The sequence below is a fragment of the Zalophus californianus genome, chromosome 6 (assembly GCF_009762305.2).
Source record: "Zalophus californianus isolate mZalCal1 chromosome 6, mZalCal1.pri.v2, whole genome shotgun sequence".
NCBI lineage: Eukaryota > Metazoa > Chordata > Mammalia > Carnivora > Otariidae > Zalophus > Zalophus californianus.
The window spans coordinates 36,845,362-36,870,317 of record NC_045600.1 but is presented as its reverse complement, the minus strand read 5'-3'; the positions used below and the strand labels follow the sequence as shown (position 1 = coordinate 36,870,317).

At 40.0% G+C, this 24,956-nt stretch overlaps 1 protein-coding gene across 1 annotated transcript in view; it reads left to right on the top strand.

Moving 5' to 3' along the window:
- The window catches only part of RHOJ (ras homolog family member J), a 90,733-nt gene that overhangs the window by 1,333 nt on the left and 64,444 nt on the right, over nucleotides 1–24,956 (top strand). The gene's annotated exons all lie outside the window — the stretch shown is intronic.

The following is a 24,956-nucleotide window of genomic DNA, read 5'->3' as shown; positions in this document are numbered from 1 at the left end:
AAGTAAAAATAAAGAGAAAAATAACATTTGAATCGTTTTAGAGTATGTCCAGAAAGGATTAAATTGGACATAAACTATTTTAAGGCATGACAAGTTAAAATACGGTAGTCACAACTTAATCCTTTCAGTTACTTTTATTTTCTGAGTGTTCTAAAGTTTGTAGGTGTACTTGTCAATGTGATAGCCTATCTCAATTTTCCCATTTTTTTAAAAGATCTTATTTATTTATTTGAGAGAGGGGGGAAAGAGAGCACGAGCAGGGAGAGGGGCAGAGGGAGAAGCAGACTCCCCACTGAGCAGGGAGCTGATGCGGGACTCGATGCCAGGACCCCGGGATCATAACGTGAGTCAAAGGCAGACGCTTAACCAACTGAGCCACCCAGGCGCCCCATCAATTTTTCCATTTTCATTCTGACTTTTTCTCTTAATTTCTAAAACATATCTTATTGTTCCTCAAAAACAAGTTCATGAAATTCTTCAAGTTTATAGTACCCTAATTTTATAGCTCTTTTCAACAGAGTGATCAGCTTGGTGAGTTATCAGAGATTTGAGATTTCATAAGAGAAAATTTTCCCTTCCTTCACCTTGGCTTTGGGTCAAGTTCAGCAAAGGAGAAGCGGCCCACAGGAAACCTGTGTGAATGTTGACTTTGCTATGTGGTCATTTGAAATCCTCTCTCTGTTAGGAAGTAGCTTCTTTTCCAGAACTAAACAATCACCTAAGTCCCCTCCTTCTCCTACAGTTACATGATTTATGACAATATTACATAGCAGATTGGGAGAGTACCACAGTACCACAGTGAAAATAATATCCACTTCCCAGAAGGCTTTATATATATATATATATATACACATATATATATATTTGTAAAATTAAGAGCAAATTTTAAGTCTAGCTCCCTTAAGCTTTTCCGAAAATATAATGACTGTGACCAGAGAAGAACATTTCAAAGAGAACAGAAGACTTTCACTCTGGGGGGAGGGGGGAAACTAATAAGATTAAGAGGTCCGGGACTTAAGTTAAGTTACTAAGATACTTGACATGGAAACATCTTAGCAAAGGTTATTTATTCTATACCCTCTTTCTGCTAGGAAAGGAAAACTGGCTGGTACCTAATTTCAAAAACTTTTAAATCAAAGGTGAGGCCCAAAATTGACTAACGGGAGAGGCCTCAAGTGCTTCTGAAAATGATGTATCCCAATCCCCATCTATTGGTTGAACCAGTTATCAGCCTAGTATAAGAAAAAAGAGGATAAAACCATCTTTAGGGATAAAGTCAACCTATAAAAAATATATTAGAGCTCAAACAAAGGCTCAACTACTAGATTCCACCAGGATGAAATTATTTTATATTTCAAATGTGTATTTTCTTACTGTTATTTGAGCACCAAAGCACCTTAAAGATTTTGGCTACTCTATGGCTTTACCTCTCTTCTCCATATGAACAAGTATGCAGTATCCAGTCCCTGGGTCCTACTGGTGCATTCTGAAATCACAAGCAGCAATTGAATTCCTGAGTCTTTAGAAAATTGCAGCTGAAGTCTGAGAGAGACTATCCCTTGAAGATGTTTCCCTAACAGCTACCCATCCCAGGAAAGTAGAGCTATAACAGTAGTAAGGATGGAAGCATACTTGAACATACTGTTCAAGATGGTGGGCTTTGAAGCCAGAGAGCTTAGTTCTAATACTGGCACTGCCATTGCTGTGTGGCCTTGAGCAAGTTACTTAACCTTTCTGTCCCTCAGTTAACACAAGAAAAGAAAAGGGACAATAGAAGTATTAGGAGTGTTTGTAAGAACAAAATAAATTAATACCTGTGAAATTCTTAGAACAGTGACTCACACATGGTGTGCGGTACATAGTAGCTATTATTATTAAGAGTAAGTTCTCTACACTTGCACACAGTTAGGAAAGGAAATTAAAATATAATTAAAAGATAAAGTTTACAGATAAAGATAAAAAAAAAATAAAGATAAAGATAAAAGCCTGAATGGCTCAGTTAAGCATCCAACTCTTGGGGCGCCCGGGTGGCTCAGTCGTTAAGCATCTGCCTTCAGCTCAGGTCACGATCCCAGGGTCCTGGGATCGAGCCCCGCATCGGGCTCCCTGCTCCGCGGGAAGCCTGCTTCCTCTCCCACTCCCCCTGCTCATGTTCCCTCTCTCACTGTGTCTCTCTCTGTCAAATAAATAAATAAAATCTTTAAAAAAAAAAAAAAAGCATCCAACTCTTGATTTCAGCTCAGGTCATCTCAGGTTGTGAGATCAAGCCCTGCATCGGGTTCCATCTACTTGAGATTCTTCCCCTCTCCCTCTGCCCCTCCCCACCTCTAAATTAAAAAGATAAAGACTACAACAAAGTAAAATACAATTTGAAGAGTATCCTCCAAATGGAGTAGGATGTGATGAGATGTATGTAATGTCCTTATAATACAGTAATCGCATGTATTGATAATTGATAAAATATGCATGGAGTAATAGTAGTGGGATATTAAATTGGGAGGGGAAATAACAGTTTTGAATGAGTGATTGTAAAAAAAATTAACAACCAGCTAGAAAAAATATTTAAGTTTTATGAATCTTAGTTCTTTTCCATCCGCCCAAAAGTACATCTCCTGCAGGCATCTTTCCTCCAGGCATCCTTCTTCTCCAAGCCCCCTTGACTCCATAAGGAGAGTTCCTTGCTCCATCTTCAACCCATCTCCAGAAATTTCTTTACATTTCTAGAAGACGGCTTCCACAATGTAGAGCAATTTATCTGTTTTCTTGTTTTTCCCACTTCCACTGTGCTTGGATCTCCCGAGGGAGACGGTTGTGTCTTGCCAAATCCCATGGTCATTTCTCAGCTCTCATCTTACTGGATGGCTTGGAGGCTTTTTTATGGCTTATTACTGTTTCTTTGCTTGGTTTCTGGGATAACAGCTTCTCCTGGCTTTTATTCCCTTTACTGTCAAATCTTTCTCCATCTCCTCTGCTGCCTACTCTGTCTCTTCCCAAACAGTATATGTTGGCAAACCTCAGTGTTCAGTCCCTCAGTTCCCTTCTTTATTTATACTCATACCCAAGTTGGTTGTATTTAGTCTCATGACTTTAATTATTATTTATCTACCAATGGCTCCCACATTTATATCTCTGGTCCCAATATTCCCCAAGACCCAGCCTCACAGATCCAACTGTCCCTCTGAATATCTAATAGGCATCTCCAATTTAACCTGTTAAAACAAAATTCTTTAACTGCCCCAATCTAGTCCTCCCCTAGACTTCCCCATGCAAGTACATGACCACTCTCTTGCACCCAGTTGCTTAGAACCAAAACTTCAGTATTATCATTGACTCCTTTCTTCCTATGACAATACCCCCCACCCTCTCCATTCAAACCATTCATTATTATTCCTTCTTGCTACTGATCAGCACAACATTCAAAATACCCCATCACTTCTCACCACCTACACTGTTTCACTCTTGTCCAAGGCACCATCATGTCTCATCTAAACTACTGTAATCACCTCTCAGTTCCCTGCTTCCAACCTTTCCCCCCTCTAGTCAGCTGTCCACACAGCTGGCAAAGGGGCTATTCACAGCCCAAATCCCCCAATCCCTTCACACTCAGATCCATCATTCATCATGGTCTACAAGGCACTCCATGACTTGGTCCCTGTCATCTCTCCACCCCCATCTCCTAACTCTTCTCTTCAGTTATTCCACTCTAGCCATACCAGCCATCTTGGTATGCTTCGAACACACCGATATCCCACTTTCTTGAAGACTTCACACTTGCCCTTCCCCCAGCCTGACACTGTTCCCCAGATCCTCTTCAGCTTCAATTGACCACATTATTTAGCACATACACACACAAAAACACAAGCACACACACACGGAGTCACTCTTTAACCACTTATCCTGCTACATACCTATAACATTTCACACTACTGGCATCATACTTCTAATTATTTGCTTACCATTTTTATCCCACACTTGAATGTGAACTCCATGAGGACAAGGACTTTGTCTTGTTCATTGCTCTATGTCCAACTTTTTTTAAAAAAGACCCCAACATACAGTAGACTCTCAACAGATAGTTATTGAATAAATGAGTTCATATGTCTTAATCACCTTTGTCCCTCCAGTGCTTAGGTAATTTCTGGCCCATTGAAACTGCTGAATAAACGAACAGCTGGTCCAATCTTTAGGAACGAATATGTTTAGAAATTTATTAAATTTATTCTATTTTTTAACTATTTTGTTCACAAGTATCATTTTATCTCTACTGGAATTGTAACATGGCATTTTTTCTTGACCCAAGCGGCCAATGTCACATCTGTTGAATAATGTAACTCTGCAATGCATAAATTTCATTTGGAAACAGATGAGCTGCAAATTGCTCCATAAGCATTATATTCAAAAGCCTACCTAAATTTTGAGAGGCTCCCTCAAAGACTTACAGTTCTTATATACAGAGCATGCTTCAGAGTGACCCCAAGTTCAACCAAGGGCTAGGACTAAAAGTTAGGGGCAGCCAGATGAAAGTAGATAGGGCCACTCATGCTTCTGTTTCACAGAACATATGACATAAGGATAACACTTCCATTTTGTGTTTTCTTAGATTGTGTGTCAAGTTAGATTGTCCATGGTTTATATGTCCATGTACACAGGTGTGTCAAATAAGCCTGTTCACGTTGGAGCCTGTGCACGGTGTACCTCATTCACCATTTCCATCAGCCTCTGGCTTAGAATTGATTTTGTCTGTGGCCCTTTCTTCTATCACCCGTCCCTCCTAGAATTTGTCAAAAAACCACCTGTGTTTCAAAACTCACTTTTGAAGTCACTATTTGCAAATCCAGCCATCTATGCAGGAAATTCACAGGATTCATGGCGGGGGGGGGGGGGGGGGGGGGGGAATCTAGCTGTTCTATCAGCTGAGTGAGATGTAAAAGGAAGTCGTTTTCACAGAGAGCTGAAAGTCAAGTCTAACTTTTTCACTTAATTAAATGGTGATCCATCCAAGGTAGACTTAATCACAACTTAATGGCCAGAGCAGGGGAAACTGTCCAATCCACCAGGGAGGGGGAGTAACACAAAATAATAGAAAGTGAATAAAACCAAATCCTGGGCCTATAAAGGTTTGTGACATAGTTCTACCCATTTGGGAATATTTACTCAGGAGTTTCTCTTTTGCTCTTTCTGAAGACACCTGAGAGTCTCTAGAGAATGGATGAGATTCATTTTCTATAAGCTAAAAGGAAACCTGAAACAACTCTCATGGGACTATGAACTAAATCACCAGATTTTAACCTTAGATGAAAATATAAAAGAAGTTTGTGTAAGAGGAGACAAGAATGGACCAGTGGACTCACTTACTCTGTTCCTTCTAAATGCAATGGGGCTCAAAAACACAAAATCTTGTAGGTATCCAACCTTCCAATATCTCCTTTTGAGGGGGTATAATGTGTGGCTGATGCTTTTGCTGGACGCTTGGAGGTCACACCAAAGGGGCAGTGGCGGGAATCACACGAACAGTTTCTTCCACCCTGAGATGCTTCTGTAAGCAAGCACAACCAGAGGCTTCAAGGATGCAAATTACACTCGGAAAGCCAAAGCGAACTGCAGGGACTATGAATTGTGAGCTGCAGCTCTTGGGAGTAAGAAAGAAGAACAGAAGAGGGATCAAGAAAATTAAGTATCTGTAACCCAAAAACAACCATGCTCCCAGGATTGGAAACAGCATCTGCAGTTCTCTGCAGTCCTGCATTCCAGTTTTAGCTGGCAACAAACCAAGGAGCGAGACCAATTCAGGCTTCAGTGGACAGGCTCCCTGTGACCAAGACACTTAGTTCCACATGGCCTAACTCCCTTCACGTCCAGGCTAGGAAATCCTTCATAAAGTTTACTACCAACCTGCCCATGGAGGTTGGGCTTCAGGGAAACAGTATTTTATTTCTGGAATAGCTTTTTCAAAATCTGCCATTTCTCCCTCTTAGTGTGAGACAAATAACAAATTTGGCTCAGGGATGGCCCAGCACATTGGACATTTATGTTTTGGGTACAGCTGGCCTGTTTTAAAAAGGCAGCATGAATATGGGCAACAAACATAAGACCTCTCAGGAAAGGACAGGTAAGAAAACTGAAGAGAAACACTCTCCCTCGTCAATCCTGAGCACAAGATTTCAAGGGCCTATGACACAGACCCTACCTTCTGTGTACGGATGCAGATGCTGATATGACGCTGAAAATTTACCTTCCCACATACAAAAATCCATGCCACCTGCTGGGTTAGTCAGCAGAATCCAAACAGTTAATTTTCCGGGTGTAACTCAGTCAGGATAAATTCCATCATGAATTCAATAGAGACCAACTGTGAGTCACAGAGTGGCCTAGCATTGTTCCTGAAAGCTCTGAAGTCCACCAGCTTCTTGAATGTGTCCAATTTTCATGAAACAAAAGGACTTGATTCATGTGTATCCACCTGGTTTTATTTCCACAGCGCTTATTTCCGGTGCTCTTTGTTTCCGGTGTTAGCAGGAGTCTCTAGGGCCATGTGTGATCCAACAAGCAGTGTGGTAGTGTTAATTATGAAACTCAAGTGTCACCAGTACATGTACTGACAACAATAACAGTAGCTGTGCACTTCCAGAGTCTTTGCTATGATTCAGGCATATTTGCAATATTTTCATACATCAATTCACTGCTTCCTCACAATGCTCTTGTGAGGTATATTCTTTTCCCAATTTTACTGATGAGGAAATCAAGGCACAAAGATATTAACCAATATGCCCAAGGTTAAATGGCTTGTAAAGGAGTAAATGGAAGCCATGAAACAGTAAACAAACAACATAAGCAGTGTAGAGCATTATAGCTATTAACGTTAATCAAAAAGCCACTGTTAGGGTATGCTAACCTAACCCAAACATGTAAGGGATTAACACCATGGCAGGGTGTTTCTTGCTGATGTTACGGTCCTGGGCAAGTATTCAAGTCAGTGGGGCCACTTCCCTCCATTTAGTCATCTAGACACCCGGGCTCCTTCCATCTTGTGACCCTGCCATCCCCTGAGATCTCATACTTATCTGCATCCACCCAGCCTAATGAAAAAGAACATGGACAAACTCAAATGGAAAGTTTTGTGAGCCAAACCTGGAAGTGACAGACATCATTTCCAGTCACACTCCAGAGGACGTGTAAATGAGACCCGAGGCCACGCCTCAGTCTAAGAGAGGCTGGGATAGGAAACCCACCTACAGGCCCAAGAGAGGGAAGAATAGATTTTAGTGGAGACCAGGCATCTCTGCTTGTATCAGACTCTCCAGCCACTAAATATCCTTCCACACTTTTCCCCCATGTAAAACCAACTTGCCCTTTTCCACAGAAGGACCGCCCAGAGTCCTATTCTGTCACCACACCAGGTCAGAGTCCAGTGCTTGCAGGTGATACACAGCTCTTTCCATCTGATGGAGACATGGTTCCTTGTGGTGCAATAGGAGATTCATCATCTGCCCCATTTATACAATCACCCCTTAAACAATGGTAGAACAGGGATGGAATAACTAAAATTTTCAAAACCCCTTCAGAAAAGGAAAGAATGGGAGACACATGGCAATAACAGAATCCTGATAGCAAACATTGGGAAGACCCTCTGTGCTGTCAATGGAAGAAGTTTCTGGGAATTGACCCTGATGCTATTCTCTGGGAGGAGAAATTCAGGCTTCCTTTAGTCTTGACTTTGCCTCCATTAGTCTTGACTTTTCCTGGCTCGGGTCTGGGAGGTTCTTCTTGTTCATCCATTGCCCTCCGTGACACACATCTCAATGAGGCCTTTGGGAGCATGTTTTCCTCGGGGACTACAGCACTTTCACAGCCTGCTTCTTGCTTGTACAATTTGGGGGCTCAGTGTCGTTTTATAGCTATAAGCGTATTCAGTCCAAGTTTGGCATTTCTTCGGAAACACAAGTCTCAAAAACTTACCAGGTTTCTGGTAAATTCCATGGACCAGTAACAACATCCAAGACCAAAGTATGTCTTCCTTAGACATGCTTCTTAAACATACTTTATTTGTCTGCCTCCTGTAACCAATGTCTTTTGTTTTTCCCCTCAAATTAACAATAGCCACCAAGAGGCCATAATAAAGCAGTAGGCTTAGATGCAAGGGATTGTATCTTTGACACAGATCTGATTCTCCTGCTTAAACAGAGAAATGGACATTTATGGCTCCTTTTTTAATTGTATCTTCTATTTGTGGAATCCAAAAATAACCAATTTTACAACTCTGTAAGTCCATCAATACCTGTGTTCTATCAATCTCTGCTTAAAAAAAACAACCAATTCAGCTCTTTTCTTTCCTAGAACACCTTGCTAAACACAATGAGTAACAATTAACATACAATAACATTCTGGTTTTTCCCAGTCTTTCCTTTGAGTGCTACAGACACTGTAGGAACTCAGTTTACCTTCCAGGTTTCACAGATAATAGTTTTGCAAAACTACAGTCTTGCCACAGGAGAGCATAGATCTTGATCTTTCCAGACTCTTTTTTTTTAACCACTTTCCACTGAACAGCTAAGCCAACAGTACAGTTTTGCTGTTGTTGTTTTTTTTTTAGGTTCTTGTAATGACACCACACTCAATAGACTAGGATACTGTAACAAATAGACTCGAGCATATAATGATTCAAACTATTAGAATTCTATTTCTTGCTCATATAACAGGCTGGGCAAGTGTTGGTGTTGATGAGATGGTTCTGCCCCATGTGGCCATTCACGGACTTTTTCCCGTCTTGTGACTCTGCTGTTACCTGGGGCTTAATAGTGCCATGTGTCGAGACAGTGGACGATAAAAGAATAGGGAGGAGTGAGGGGAAGGAGCAGCGGTGTGGGCCAGGTGTACAAGTGGCGTGCCTCACTTCTGTTCACACTTCATTACGGAGAAGTCAGACCCTGGGCCACATGTAATTGTGACAGAGGTTAGCTTTATGCCCAAAGAAAAGGCAAACAGATTTTACTGGACTCCGAGTAATCTTTACTATAATCACTAAGTTGAGATTTCTTCTGCCAAATATAGTAGACCCACATAAACAATAGAAACTGCCCTAAGCACCATATTGAATGAGGTGTTTATTCTGCTACAAATGACACACCTGTATTTCCCAAACTTGCCTGCTCATCAGAAAAACCTGCTTGTTGAAAATGCAGATTCTTTAGTCCATGCCCTAGCCTTAGTCTGCTATATCAAACCCACTGAGAGAAAGAGAGATAAACATAAATTTCAACAGGCATCCTAAGCATTTCTTATTAGATGGAATCTATGAAACTTCCATTTCACAGTTGAAAATCTTTTGGATATCATAAGGTCATATAGTTCAATCTAATGTAATTTAGCAAGTTCAGAAGACCTTTCTTTATACTATAAGGTGCCTATAAATCAAGTCAAAAGGGACAGTTCTATGATAAAACATGATAAAACATCCATCAGTAAAAAGCAACTTAAAAATACATATCCACATATATAATTTCTTGACTTGGGAGTTTCTGACAAGGAAAGTTGCATAAAACAGAAAAGGCCTTTAGAACCTCTCAGAAACAACTAGCAAATTCCTAAATGAGGACCAGAGTGCTCTCGTCAAAGATCTGCGGTCAAGGCTGGGCATAGAGAGATCCCGGAAGAAAGAGAATGCGTGAGGCTGAGACTCAAAAAGTGTTGGGAGAGGGCTGGGGTGGGGAGGGCGGAGAAGACCCAGAGCTTAGAACAGAGAGGAGTAGGAATTGTAAGACAGCAGACAGGGGCCAACTAAGCAAACTGGGGTGCCCTGAGCACCAGCTGCTGGGAGAACAGCCTCGGCCGTGACTGACAAAGTCCCACAATTAATCTCTCTGTTCACAGAGCCTGCTGTTTGGAAAACAATCATTGGCCTGACTGGGAGACTGTCGGTGGGCTCATTGAGGGAAATTTTAGAGAACGCCTCCTCTCAGGGGAAGAAGCAAAGGAGTCTTAAAAAACAGGAAGGAGCCAGGGACCCTGGGGGTGGTTTTGGTGTAGCTCTGGCCGTCTTGGATGCTCTGTACTGTTCTTACACAACCACCCAGCCCTACGCTTATGAAATGAACATAAACATCTGTTTCCCCTCGGCCAATCCTTCTGTTCTTTACGCTTTGACCTACATTTGGGAAAAACAAAAATGGAAAACCTCTTAAAATGCAGTTACTGAGCATCCAGAAAGGCTCCTCCCTGGGCTAGAATCCGGTTCCTGAAAGAGATAGCATGTCAGTTCTGGGGGAGGCAGAAATCTCAGAACTGGGACTCAGGCACAGTTACCGGGTCAACCAGTTGACAAACAGTCCTGCTAGTGGGGACCCAGCCTTCCTTTGGAGTTTCTCCAGCTGTTTTAATACAAATTAGCAAATCAAGCCTCAGAATGTGATTCTGCTTGCCAACAGGGGAGAAACAATGCTCTGTGTGGCCTGAGCAGAATGCAAGATAGTGAACAAAATTGCTTCCTGATCCTTTTGCAGGAAAATCTACAATTGATTAGTAAAAACAGTAATTTGCAGGGCGCCTGGGTGGCTCAGTCAGTTAAGCCTCTGACTCTTGATCTCAGCTCAGGTCTTGATCTCAGGGTTGTGAGTTTAAGCCCCATGTTGGGTTCCATGCTTTGCATGGAGCCTACTTAAAAAAAATAAATAATCATAATTCACTAATACTATTTAGCTAAGTATTTAGTACGTGTCAAACCCTGTGTTACTTTTGCTTACTTCTTTGAGCCCCACAATTTCTCTAGGTAGTAAGTATCTTCATTTCATGGATGAGAAAACTGAAACTCAGAGAAGTCACCTGTCCAACATCACAAGGCTGGGAAGTGGCAGAAAGGATTCAAATCTATGAGCTCAAACGTTATCTTCTCAGTGAGGCCAGACCACTCGGATTAAAGAAGGCTTCATTTTAAGACCTATTTATTTCCTCTGTAATTACTATCTTATTTGTTTATTTAATTGTCCATTTCTTGCTTCCCTCTAGAATGTATACTTCACAAAGGCAAGCTGCTTTCTGTCTTGTTTTCTCTTATGTCCCAACGCCTGGGGATGAGCCTGTGACACAAAAGACACTCAGAAATGTCTACTGAATGAATGAATGAAGGAAGGAAGGAGATCCAAGAGTCTTACAGTGTTAACCACTGCACTTACACTGAAGTTAGCATTCTATGTGAATAGTTAGGATAATTTTCTATGTTGAAATCTGATCCTCCCACATCTTAAAAGGATATATCCTAAGCATCATAAACATACATTCATAAATATTGTATTGGCTTGGTTTAGAACTTGCAAAACAGTTTTATTTTTCTAGGGAAAAAAATTCTAAAATATTTTGTTCTAGTCATATTTTAAACTTGTGAGATCTGGGGGCTTCAACCAGGCAAAAGTTGTTTTCCTAATTATATAAAGGAGTTCTGTTTTATCTCTGTTTTTTGGATGTTATAGAGACAAAAAGAAAAGCTTAATTCCTTAAAGTATATGCCATATAACTTTTTTTCCAGATAATGAGATTAATTATGAGGAAAAACAGTAGGTCAATAATCTCCTTAATGTATAACATGTATAAAACTCCAAGGAATTATGAATGATATTTATAAAACACAAGCATTCATTAGCTAGAAAGTATACTAATTTTCAGATGGTATGCTTGCAAGAAATGCAATGAACATGTTTATATATATTAATAATGAGGCATTTTATACTTGCCAAAGTAAGAGATATGAGAAGGAAACTGGCTTCTCTCTCTCTCTCAAGAGTCCTCTCTGCTCATGTTGGATAAACGTGCACTATGAACCCTAAATGCTTCTTTCCTCAACTAAAATGAATTTCACATGACATTTGCCATAGTTCAAGCTGGTAAATAAGAGCCCTTAAGAATTTTCCATAGTAGGGGCACCTGGGTGGCTCAGTCGTTAAACATCTGCCTTCAGCTCAGGTCATGATTCCGGGGTCCTGGGACCGAGCCCTGAGTTGGGCTCCCTGCTCCGCGGGAAGCCTGCTTCTCCCTCTCCCTCTGCCCCTCGCCCTGCTTTGTGTGCGCACATGCGTGAGCTCTCTCTCTCTCTGTCAAATAAATAATCTTTTTTTTCTAAGATTTTATTTATTTATTTGAGAGAGAGAGAGAATGAGAGATAGAGAGCACAAGACGGAAGAGGGTCAGAGAGAGAAGCAGACTCCCTGCTGAGCAAGGAGCCCAACGTGGGACTCGATCCCGGGACTCCAGGATCATGACCTGAGCCAAAGGCAGTCGCTTAACCAACTGAGCCACCCAGGCGCCCTGTCAAATAAATAATCTTAAAAAAAAAAAAAAAGAATTTTCTAGAGTAGACATGTTTTAACCAAACTTTTCAAATGAGATATTGAATGTTAAATCTTAAGTGTCAATATTAGGTACAAACTTTGCTTTAGAAGTTTTATTCTATTCATTCCATTCATTTACCCTGTTACTAATTCTCCATACCAAGTCCTTCCTTTTAGATAAACGGAATCCATCAGGCAGCAGATCCAAACTATTTCCTCTCACCCAACCTCAGCAAAAATGGAGAACTCTTTATTATCATCCTTAGAATGATGACTCTTAATATATTTGAAGACTGAGGAAATTTTCCTCCTTCTCTTCAGACAATACTCCCAGATCTTTCCAACTCCCTTCCTAGATATCTGACCTTGTATTTCCCCATTTTTAATGGGTAGCTTCTCACAAATTCAGTTTCAGTCAGTCATTATCAGCTTGCCTTTCAAACCCATAGCTGGCACACGGTAGCTTTTCTAATGGTTCCATAGGAATGGGCATCTCATCAAAAGGGTTATGTACAGTCATTAACAGGATGTAAAAATCTAAACTAAATACTCTTTTCAAGCATTTCTGTCTTTTGTTTTCTTTTTCGCTTGTTATTTAAGTAGGCCAGTCTGACTAGTGTAAAGGACTGAAGTTGTCAATAGAAGAGTACTGCATTTCTCCCCCAGCATTTTAATACGTCTCTGTTAAGTTTTTCCCAGGTTTATCTACATCACGATATCATGTTAAGGCTTTCAAAACACGGGATTTCTTCGAATCCCAGAATTAATCTTGGCTCCATAGGTCGACACATTTTTCTGTATTCTAGGAGATATCTTGGTCCCTGTGGTTACCATAGATCACTGTGTTTTATAATACTGAATACCCAATCATTGTAACAGATATGCTAGTCTTACTAGGATTTAGTATGCAGCAGACTACAAATCATCCTGAATGACTTTTATGCTTCATTTACTTTCTACCCATTAACACATTAAAAGTTTATTTAGCCAGACATCCTATTTGGCAACCTCACCAGTTACCACAGATTGAATGTCAGTTTCACAAAAGACATCTTATTCCAGGGTAGTCTAGAGCTCAGCTTTTTCTGGATACAAGGAGAATCTTAGGCTCCAAGCTATAAGACTTCTGGGGTACCTACAAGAGATCGTGAGTTATTTTGGACCCTACTACATCATCAACTAACCTTAAGTATAGTAATTTACACAGTAAAAGAAATTACTTCACATCATGCCTAGTTTGATACATGGGTCCTCAAATGATTTCTAAACTTTCAAGTTAGAGCTTACAGTGATGGGGAAGGAATGGAAGGGGGTCAGGAATATAGACTAACAGAACTTTCAAAGCATCCACAGAACATTTGGGAAAACACATTTTATTTGCCTTCAATGTCACAAGGAGCTAGGAAACCGCCCCCCAACAGATTTCCTTTCTGACTGAATCACTACCTCAGCCTCCCCATCTTTCACCACCTCATGAACAGTTTAGAAGCCTATTCCTTCCCTGTGACGTGAGGAAAAGAATTTCTGTTCTACTGACAGAGACACTTGGCTCTGATTTTAGAGCCAATGTCTGGCATTCCCACCAACCCTGCAATTAACTCAGAGCCCAGAGAAAAAGCACCAAGTAAAGCATTTCGAGGGTGAGAAGGATTAGCCCACAGAATGATCTATTTGTCCATTAAAAGTTGTTGCCATTTTTCTATTTCTTTGTAAATGGACACCAACAAACCTTTAAACAAAGTATCTTTGAAAATGGACACTGCAGAGGATTTAATGCACATTTTTTTTCTTTTCATGGTTCTTAAAATCAATAATCTGCCATTGAAATATATATGGCATACTCAAGAAAGAGCTTCATAAAAATTGTTTTTGTTCTTATTTAGTCTTTCCGTGTTCTCCTACTTCCTTTTCTAAAGGATCCCAAACTGTCTGTGGTGTATGCATTAAGAGTTTCCCTGCCCCTCTGCAGTACCTTCATCCAGTGAATTCTACATGAAAAGAATATACATCTTTTAAGAGAAAGGCCTTGTGGTATATTAACTTGACAAGCAGCCCCTGATCGGCCAAATTTCATGCTAATACTATTTAAATTTTGTCCTTTATTAGGGAAAAAAATACTTCAGAAATATTTTAATGGTATATGTGAGAATCATAGAAATTCAGTTATGGAAATGATACTGTGATGTAAGAGAAGTCAGAAAGGACTGCAGATCTCTGCTGTGGTGAATTAATCAGTGATTCAGAAGGAATAATGCAAGTCTACCCCTGAGCAATGTCTATCCAATCTATGGAAGGAGAAAATTAAGTAACATTTTTCTCCATAATTCTTCAAGGACAGGGTTATTTCAGCCCCAAACTCTCAGGACTTTTTCTACCAAGACCCACTAGGATCCTTTCCTCAGTACAGAGGGCGATCCTCCTCTATTACTCCCCAAATTTCTGCTCCTTTCTCATTTTTTTTTAGAGGGGGTAGAGGAGAGGGGCATAAGGAGAGGGAGAGAGAGCATCTTAAGCAGGCTCCACACCCAGCGCAGAGCCCAACGCAGGGCTCGATCTCACGACCCTGAGATTATGACCTGAGTCGAAATCAAGAGTTGGACGCCCAGCCGGCAGAGACACCCAGGCGCCCCATCTGCTCTTTCCTCATTTTAACATCAAGTCTCAGAAACATAAAGTTCCTTGTATTCTAGGGATGAAGAGAAGCACAGGAATGCCTGGTCTGGGGAATCCCTGACTGGGTAACTCCTTCTCCCTCCCCAGGAAAGGTACCGTTGGAAGGCAGGGGCTGCCTGGAGTTCTGACCCATTAAGTCAGAGCAGGTGTGTCACGTGAGAGCTGCAGTTCTTAGAAAACATCTAAGTGTTGCCCCAATTACAAAAGACTGCCAAACTCCTGCCTCCTTCATGCACACTGTTGCTCAATGACCAGAGACACAGACATTCAGGAGGCAGAATTGGAATTTTGTACTGAAGAATCTGGCATTATGCCTATCTCTAACATCCATATTGTCATGCTCGGTCTCTTGAGGCAATAAAATCCCCCAAGCTCTCTTCCTCCTTCTCTGCTGTCTCTCGGTGGTGTGAATACCCCCCTTATAATTACTGCTTTTCTCCTCTGCCAGGCTCTCCTTACTAAGGCAAGGCACTTCTCCCCGTCATACATGGGCTTACAGTAGGCACTGGATTATAAATGTTGATTATTATATTTCTAACACCAAAGAAAGGATGTAGCACTTTTTCCAGGATCAGGAACAGTGGATGCCCTAGTGATGACAAGCGCATCAGACATCATCAGAGACGCCCAAGATAATTGTCCTAAACCATAAAATGAGGGATTTAGACCAGAAAGGTTTAAATATGACCTTGCTGTACCATTTCCAAGTGGTTTTAGCATCTCCCCCTTCAAAGAATCTGAGATGATTTCAGTGTGAATGGACCCACTTCATAATGGGAGTGGCCTGGTATTGTGTTGGGTCTGAATGCCAAGAGAACAAAGGTGGAGGAATGCAACTTCAAAACGGGTTTTATTTTTTTTTATTTTTTTTATTTTTTTTTAAAGATTTTATTTATTTATTTGAGAGAGAGAGAATGAGAGATAGCACGAGAGGGAAGAGGGTCAGAGGGAGAAGCAGACTCCCTGCCGAGCAGGGAGCCCGATGCGGGACTCGATCCCGGGACTCCAGGATCATGACCTGAGCCGAAGGCAGTCGCTTAACCAACTGAGCCACCCAGGCGCCCTCAAAACGGGTTTTATTTCTTGCTCTCTCCTCACCTCTGTGTATCTGGAGAACAAAAATGAGCTAAGGAGGAGAGAAGGAGGGCACTGAGGAGACCGTACTGTTCTAAGCTCAACAATCATTGTTGATAACAAGTGCTAAGAATGAGTAAGAGCAGAATTTGGGACTCGTCGGCAGATAAATGGACCTTAAGTTTGTTTCTCATGGAATTCAAAGCTGAAAGCCACTTGTGCAGATGTTGGGGGCACTTCCTCCAGGTGTTATCCACACTGCTGTGCAAAGTTGAAAAGGAGGAAATTATGATCAACTGTGGAGACTACTGCTACAGTAGGACCTATTAGTCTAAGAAAGAGGTCCTCTGGTTCTGTCTGTTTCTAGGTCCCCAGAGCTTGTCTCTGCAGTGAACTCCCAACATTGACAGATGCTCTTCTTTCGCGTTACAGATTTTTTTGGTCTCATTTCCATCCCAGCTCTGTAGTTATGCATGACATTTTTATCAATTGGCCTACTCTACCATCATCCTAGGTGATCCACAGAGGTGCACAGGGGGAGGGAGCACATCTAGTGAGTTGATTATTGCCCAAATGCCTCACTCTGTCACCTACAGGTCTGTGTTTTCCATCCTGGGAGGTTACTATCTGCAGACTTTCATGAGAAAGTTGTGAAGTAGGCAGAGACTAACTTTCATACCAATTTTATCAGCTCAAGGCTGGCAGCAATGTTTTCAATATGAGCATTCCAACCCTGAATTTCATGGACATCTCTGGAAGACTGAAATATAAGTATAATCCAACTTATTGCTGATACTGAATCTGTGTGTGTGTGTGTGTGTATGTGTGTGCGACAGAGACAAACAGAAACAAAGATAGAGAAACCCTAACCCTCTTGGTAGAAAAAAGAAGGAAGGACAGATATTAACATATTCCTCAGGTACCCATTACACAGCTGTGCTTTTCCAGATTGGGGTTCTCATCCCTATAAGATAACTTCAACATGTCTGTTTGTTTTTAAGAAAAGATGGTATTAGGGGCACCTGGGAGGCTCAATTGGTTAAGCATCTGCCTTCGGCTCAGGTCATGATCCCAGGGTCCTGGGATAGAGCCCCACACTGGGCTCCCTGCTCAGCAGGAAGCCCAGCTTCTCCCTCTCCCTCTGCCTGCCACTCTCCCTGCTTGCTCTCTCCCTCTCTCTCTCAAATAAATAAATAAAATCCTTAAAAAAAAAAAAAGACGGTATTATCCTTAAAAGCTCTTTAGAAATGTCTATAGTCTCATTTCATCAAACAATTTCACTCTGCCACAAGAGCCTCTAAAAATATCTTGTTGAGTAAAATTTATTACCACTATAACTCTCTCTAACATGTGATTTTTCATTGAAACCAGGTATCTATGAAGTAACCTGTCTTCTTGGTAACACAGTGTTGTAGGGGTCCCTAAGCAACTAATCTATATTACCCAAACATTCCCAAGAAATCACAAATTGTATAATGTACATGAAAGCATTTTTTGTGTTGGAAAACACTATCAAATGTTATTGTTTCCTACTAGCAATAAATCACTTTATTTATTAAATGCACCAGAAGTGTAGAATGACATGATATAATTAGCCACAAAGTACAGCAAAAGCATAAAAGTACATACATCCTCTTTCCCAGGACTGCATCTCTAAGAATGCAGTTAATCCTGATTTGTCCCTTCACACATTCATCCGCAATGTGGATGTCTGAGTGCCCAAAATAGGGCTCAGAACCGGAGGTATTGCTTTCTACACTGTAACTTGTACATACAGCCCACTTGTTCCTCTTAGGGATGGAAATGCCTCAGAACTGTGGGCATTACCTCAGTAGCAGGTGTGAGGTGGGGCTGGGAGAGGGTCTCCACGGCCCAGATCACCCAGCTGCAGTACCAGAAGAATCGTTTCTAATCAGGAATGTAAATCCATTTTTACGACCTTAAAAAGACTCACAATGAGAACATTTGGATATTAAAACACTCTATTCTAAAGACATAATTGTAATTGTACTATTTACTATTGATAATATACCTCAAACAATCTATTGCCTAGTGAAAAATCCAGGCCTACTCTACCAAATTCACAGAATAGTTAATAAGTGCAACTAGTCCCTGCTAGGATGGATCCAAAAGTTAGTTGTTTGGAAGATTGCATTTGTTTCCTTCTTGATTTCCCTAGCATTATCTGACTTCTAAAGTTAATGCTCACCCTTTTCCCATACCCCCACCCTGGGGCCTCTTGCTAACTCCCAGACTTGTTCTTCAGACCCTCAACGCATCACAATTTGGGAAGTGATTGGGGTCCATCTTCAAAGAAAAGCATTTTCCCCAATTGCATCCAACTATCACTTAAACAATCCTTATCAGTTAAACACCTATAATTTATACATTTCTAAGATACAGTTGGGAGTTGATGGAGGAGAAAAAGTTTCCCTGGGACCAATATAAATTGCCTCAAGCTTTCCACAAGAGAGCTATATTTGCTATCAAAGAAAAGAAGACAAAAAAGTAACTTGTAATAATCTCATCCCTATTTTCATAAATAATGAAATCTTTCCCTTCTCAATTTCAACTCTAAGATACCTATTGAGAGCTTGTGAAAATCAATTTAATATTTGTATATTTACTTCTGTAAAAATTTTATATTTACATATTGGGGCTTCTGATATGACCAGGATTTCAGTTTTCTCCTCTTCTTGAAAACCATCCAGAAGAAAAAAATGGAAAACAAAAATACAAATTGTTTCCAGTAAAACTAGGATATAAATTCCAAAATATTTTTAAAAGGATGCCCAAAACAGCAGAATTCACTGACGAAAAAAAGGAAGGAAGTAGAAAGAAGCTGAGGAGACAGAGCCCAGTGGTAACAGGCCTCAAAATTGCAAACAAAAATATACTTTTTAAGGTGAGGGGCACATCTAGATTTATATACATTCCATGTATATAAGGAAGTGCAAAAAAGAGAATAATCTGAGGGTTTTACAAGCCTCCATAGACCTGGTTCAGATCACAGAAGCCAAGGATCTCATGAAGAATCATACAGATAAAGCCATGTGCAAGAGAGATTTATTCCAAGTATTTAAGGATAGTTCAATATTAGAAAACCTATTCATAAAACTCATCAGGGATGGCTGAGTGGCTTAGTCGGTTAAGCATCTGCCTTTGGCTCAGGTCATGATCCCAGGGTCCTGGGATCAAGTCCCAAATCGGGCTCTTTGCTCAGTGGGGAGCCTGCTTCTCCCTCTGCCTGACATTTCCCCTGTTTGTGCGTGTGCACTCTCCACCCCCCTGACAAATAAATAAATAAAATCTTTAAAAAAAACATAAAATTCATCATATCAATAGGTCTAAGGAGAAATAGTATGGTCATCTTCATGAAGATTAACAAAGCATTATAAAAATTAATAGCAAAATTTGATTTAATAACAATAGCAAAATAAGGAATTGATGGTATGATAGCCTCCAGAGATAACCATTGTCAATTCCTCCCCTCCTTCTATAAATATGTCACTCTACCATCATGAAGTGGAGTTTATTCCCCAACCCTTGGATCTCAACTGGTCCTGTGACTGTTTTGCCCAAGAGGATGAAGAGAAATTGATTTTCTAGTACGTTGGAGCCCAGGATTTCCTTCCTCTTAGAACCCAGTTGTCAATGTGATGAAGCCCAAGCCATATGGAAAGACCAAACAAAGTAAGAACTGGGCACTCTAGTCAACAGCTCCAGCTCAGCGCCCATACAATGTAACACCAACTGCCACACATGTGAGTGAGCCATCTTGGTAGGTCCAACCTAGCCAAGCCCAAGCTGAAGTATGACAAACCAGAAAAACTGATGAGCCAAGTCCAGTTAACCCAGAGAAACATGAAATAATAAAGTGATTATTATTTTAAGTCTCTACATTTTGGTGTGGCTTCTTATGCAGCCATAGGCAACTTAAACACATGGGGCTTTTGTTTATCTATCTATGTCAGTCTAAAAGCCAGCATCATGCTTAATAGGAAAAGGCTAAAAATATTTCCACTAAAGTCAGGAATAAGGCAAACATTCCCATATTACCATTATTATTTAACATCTTATGGGAGGTACAAGATACTGCACTTGGATAAGAGGAAAATATTAGAGGTATTTTTTTAAAGGGTTATACTCTCACCTCCATCCATACTGGTCTCTTTGCCATTTTTTGAATACAAATTTCCCCTTTGGAGATTTTGCTCTTGCAGTTCCCCCTGCATGGCACTTATGCCCAGGAGTCATGTGACTGGCTTACTAACTTCCTTCAAGTATCCACTCAAATGTCACTTTTTCAGCAAGGTCTTCCTCAATCACACTATATAATAATGAATTATTATCCATTTATCTTGCATTATTTTTCTACAGAATTTATAACCACCTAAAAATATTGCATGCATATATGCGTGCATTCACACATCACATTCCTTTATCATTTGTCTAGTCAGATGGGGATGGGGAGCCATGTCTTTAGCATTTAGAAGAATGCTTAGCACTCAATAGATATCTTCTGAATGAGTGAATGAACATTTAGAAGGTTACAATGCTTTTTAATTATTTGTATATGTTGGTTCTACAATTATTTGTATCCACCTCTACCTTTTCCCTCTGATTTTATGAGTCTACTTTATAGTGGATATTAGAGCATACTTATGAAAAAATCACAGTTCCATGATTCAGTGAACCCAACCATCTTGCTGGGTGACATTAACAGCTAGTCAAATAAATTAAAAATTACTTTCTTTAGGGGCAACTGGGTGGTTCAGTCAGTTGAGCATCTGACTCTTGATTTCAGCTCAGGTCATGATCTCAGGGTCGTGGGATCAAGCCCTAAGTCAGGCTCCATGCTCAGTGCAGATTCTCTCTCTCTCCCTCTGCTCTGCCCCCCAGTCACACGATCTCTCTCAAAATAAAATAAATAAATAAAATATTTTTAAAAATTACTTTCTTGGGGTGTCTGGGTGGCTCAGTTGGTTAAGCAGCTGCCTTCGGCTCAGGTCATGATTCCAGGGTCCTGGGATCGAGTCCCACATCAGGCTCCCTGCTCAGCGGAGAGCCTGCTTCTCCCTCTCTCTCTGCCTGCCTCTCTGCCTACTTGTGCTCTCTATCTCTCTGTCAAATAAATAAAATCTTTAAATAAATAAATAAAAATTACTTTCTTTATAACACGTCATGTTCAAACTATCATTTTTTTCTGGTTATGTGGGCAAAGAACTAGCCATGCTTTTGCAAAATGTTATCATATAATTATGTTGCATAGCCATGTTAGGAATGGATGCATATACATGTAGAATAGTCAAGAAGATTTGCTTTCAGGGTGGCTGGTTGGCTCAGTCAGTGGAGCATGTGACTCTTGATCTCAGGGTTGTGCCCCACGCTGGGTGTAGAGTTTACTTAGAAATAAATTCTTTAAAAATAAAAGAAGAGGGGCTTTCGATCAAACATACCTAAATTAGACACACAGCTCTATCATTCTGTGGTCATTTTGATTTTGGCCAAATCACTTAACTCTCTAATCTATAGTTTCTTTATGTGTAGAATGAAGATATAATGGGACTTACTTCATCTAGGACATATGAAGATTGAGCCAACGTGTTAGTATATTTATCAGTGTTGAATAAATGCTATTGTTGTTTTTGTTCATGTGGGAGAGACACTTGACCCAACTTCTTTGTCTTTCCATAACATCTGACCTCATAGACTGTATTTTCACTGACTACGGTCAGTTTCCAACATTCAGGAAAGAGTAAACAACACAAAGTGTCCATAGACTAACTCAATATACTATGATGTATTCATAAGACACTGACATGAGGACGGGAGTTATGAAGTTACGTACATGAAGGTCTCTTCACAAAGAGAACAGTCCTGTGGTACTTGAGTGCTTAGGACACTGACATGCCTGAGGCAGGGGATCCCATGAAACACATTTCTGGGGTCCCTCCGAAACCTGCATTTTATTTTTCTTGGCAAAGCTTCCCCCATACTGTGGGTTTCATCGAATCATCTTCAACTACAGAATCCTAAGGGACAACCTCAAATAAATTCTTACATTCTCGGGCATTCACACATACCTTCTTCCCTTCTGATACTTGAAAAGATTAATTTTCACAAGTGCTTGTTAAATTTAAATTCAAGATAGGAAAAGCCATCTCACCTTCCCAAAACTACACTTGGCTGATACAATAATCTCAAGGAAGATTTAGACAACAGCGCACGGGAGAAAGATAAATTAGTGTACCTGGAGAGTGGGAAAGAAGGAAAATAAACCCAAGCTATTTCTTAGAGCCACTTCACTCAAGGAAGTTTGCTAGAATAGAGAGCTGACAGCTGATGCATCATTGACCCCTGCAGACAGCTCTTCACAGCACAGTCTATATCCAAACAATAAACCAGAGTTGGTTTAACATTGAATCAGATTATCACGTTTCTCATAAAGCATTGAGAAGAAATAATAAATAAAATGTGATTTCTGTAATCATAATCATTATATATATAAATGCCTATATTTTTCAAGTAATGAGTCTTATCCTTTGGCTGGGTGATTAAACAGGAATCACCCTGACCCACTTTCACAATAGAGCTTTCTCCCAACCCCATCTAAGGATGGGGAAATGGGGGGATTCTTAGTCCTACCATTGCTTAAGAAAGATGTTTTTATGTGTTTTCTTTTCTTTTTTCTTGTTTATTGCAATATTTATTCCATAATCCTCTATTGAGGTTTTCTGCTTCTATGATATACTATGCCCATTGTGTTTATTTTTAAAAATTTAGATAGTATCTTTGGTTGCTATTATTTTCTTTTTTAATTGAAGTGTCGCTGACACACAGTGTTACATTACTTTCAGGTATACACCATAGTGATTCGACAAATCTGTGTAGAATGCTGTGCTTACCACAAGTGTAGCTACCATATGTCACCCTACACTATTACACACCATTGACTATATTCCTTATACTGTACCTTTTATCCCTATGACTTACTCATTCCATCACTAGAAGCCTGTACCTCCCACTTTTTGTTTGTTCATTTGTTTTATTAGATTCCACATATAAGTGAAATCATATTACATTTGTCTTTCTCTGTTTGACTTATTTCACTTAGCATAATACCTTCTAGGTCCATCCATGTTGCCACAGATGGCAAGACATTATTTGTTATGACTGAGTAATATTCCACTGTGTGTGTGTGTGTGTGTGTGTGTATATATATATATATGCCACAACCTCTTTATTCATCGATCTATCATGAGTTTTCCTAATGCTTCAAAAGGTGAGGCCAGTAGCCAAAGGATAAGTGAACTATTCCAAGCTGAGGAAAATGTGAAGATCATGAAAAGTGGCATATAAAAAAGAAATGGAAAGGTTACCTGGGAATTAAAAAAAATAGATGCTTCCTGTTCTCAAACAGTAATCGAAAGCATGGCATTTGAGCTCATACAAAGTGAGATATGAAATAAGTAACCTCTTGCCTGATCCTTAATTTCCTTACCTGTAAAAAAGTGAAATACCTACCTCATAAATATGTTGTGAGGAATAAATGAGCTACTGTACATAAAGCATCTAACAAGCATTTAATGCATGGAAATATTATTATGTATTTTTATGATAATTTAGAGGTAGCATCATTACTGAAAAAATATTTTTTACCTCTATCTGGCCCCTTACAGAGCTCTAAGCAACTAACTCTGGACTCTATAGTCTTTGGAGGGAAAGAGCAGATTCTCAAAGGATTTCTCCATTTTTTAGTCCCCTCCCAATTTCCTGGCTCTAATGGTGAGCAAAAGTGAAGGTAGTAGCCAATCACAAAAGAACATATTGCAGGACTTTGTTTTATAGAATGCCCAGCGTAGGCAAATCCATAGGGACAGAAAGTAAATTAGTGGTTTCCAGGGACTGAAGAAATGAGCGAATGGGGAGTGACTGCTAGCGGGTACAAGGTTTCTTTTGGGAGTGATGAAAATCATCTAAAATTGATTGTGGTGATGGTTGCACAACTTTGTGATTATACTTAAAAAAAAACCCACAGAATTGTACACTTTGAATGGATGAATTATGTGGTATAAGAATTATATCTCAATTTTTAAAGCTATAAAAATAATCAGGACCAGAAAAAAAGTGAAGATAGTAATGCGATCTCTTTTCTTATAAAAGTTAAACTAACATAATAAAATAAAATTTAAAAAAAGATGAATGGGGAAAAAAGTTAAACAGAAACTGGATAGTAGCTAAAGACTGAAATAAAATGAGGGACATTTTCATTTCTCACCCTTATAAAACTTTATCAAAGTTCTCAGTTCCTAAATGCATATGCAGAGTCCTATCTAATAATTACAGTAACAACTGACTACTAGACCAAATTACTCTTCAATCTGTCCTCATCTCTATTCCTCCTGTCACTGATTTATTCATTGTCTCTTCTGTGGATTATCATAAGAACTTCCTAATCAGCCTGTCTTCCCTCCTTCAGTTCATTCTCTGCCACCATCAGAAAGGTTTAAAAAAAAAAATCCAAGCACATCAATTTTCTACTCAATATCCTTCACTGGACCTCAACCATTTCCAGAATAGAGTTGTCTGTTCTTCATTGTCTGTGCTCCGACTCCTCTTTTCAACCATGTCGCCCCACCACCACTCCATGCGAACCTTGACACTGGGCCAACTGAACTATACGTGTTCCCCATACTCTTGCTTCCACGTTTGTACAAAGCCACCTGGTATGTTCAACCATCCTTGTCCACTTGGAAAACTCCTGTACAGCCTTTAAGACACAGTTTAAACTTTACCTCCTTCTTACAATCTTCTATTTCTCCAGTTCTAGGAATCGCTAGATGATTCCTACTCTATGATTCCTTCATTCATCCATTTATTCAAAAAAATATT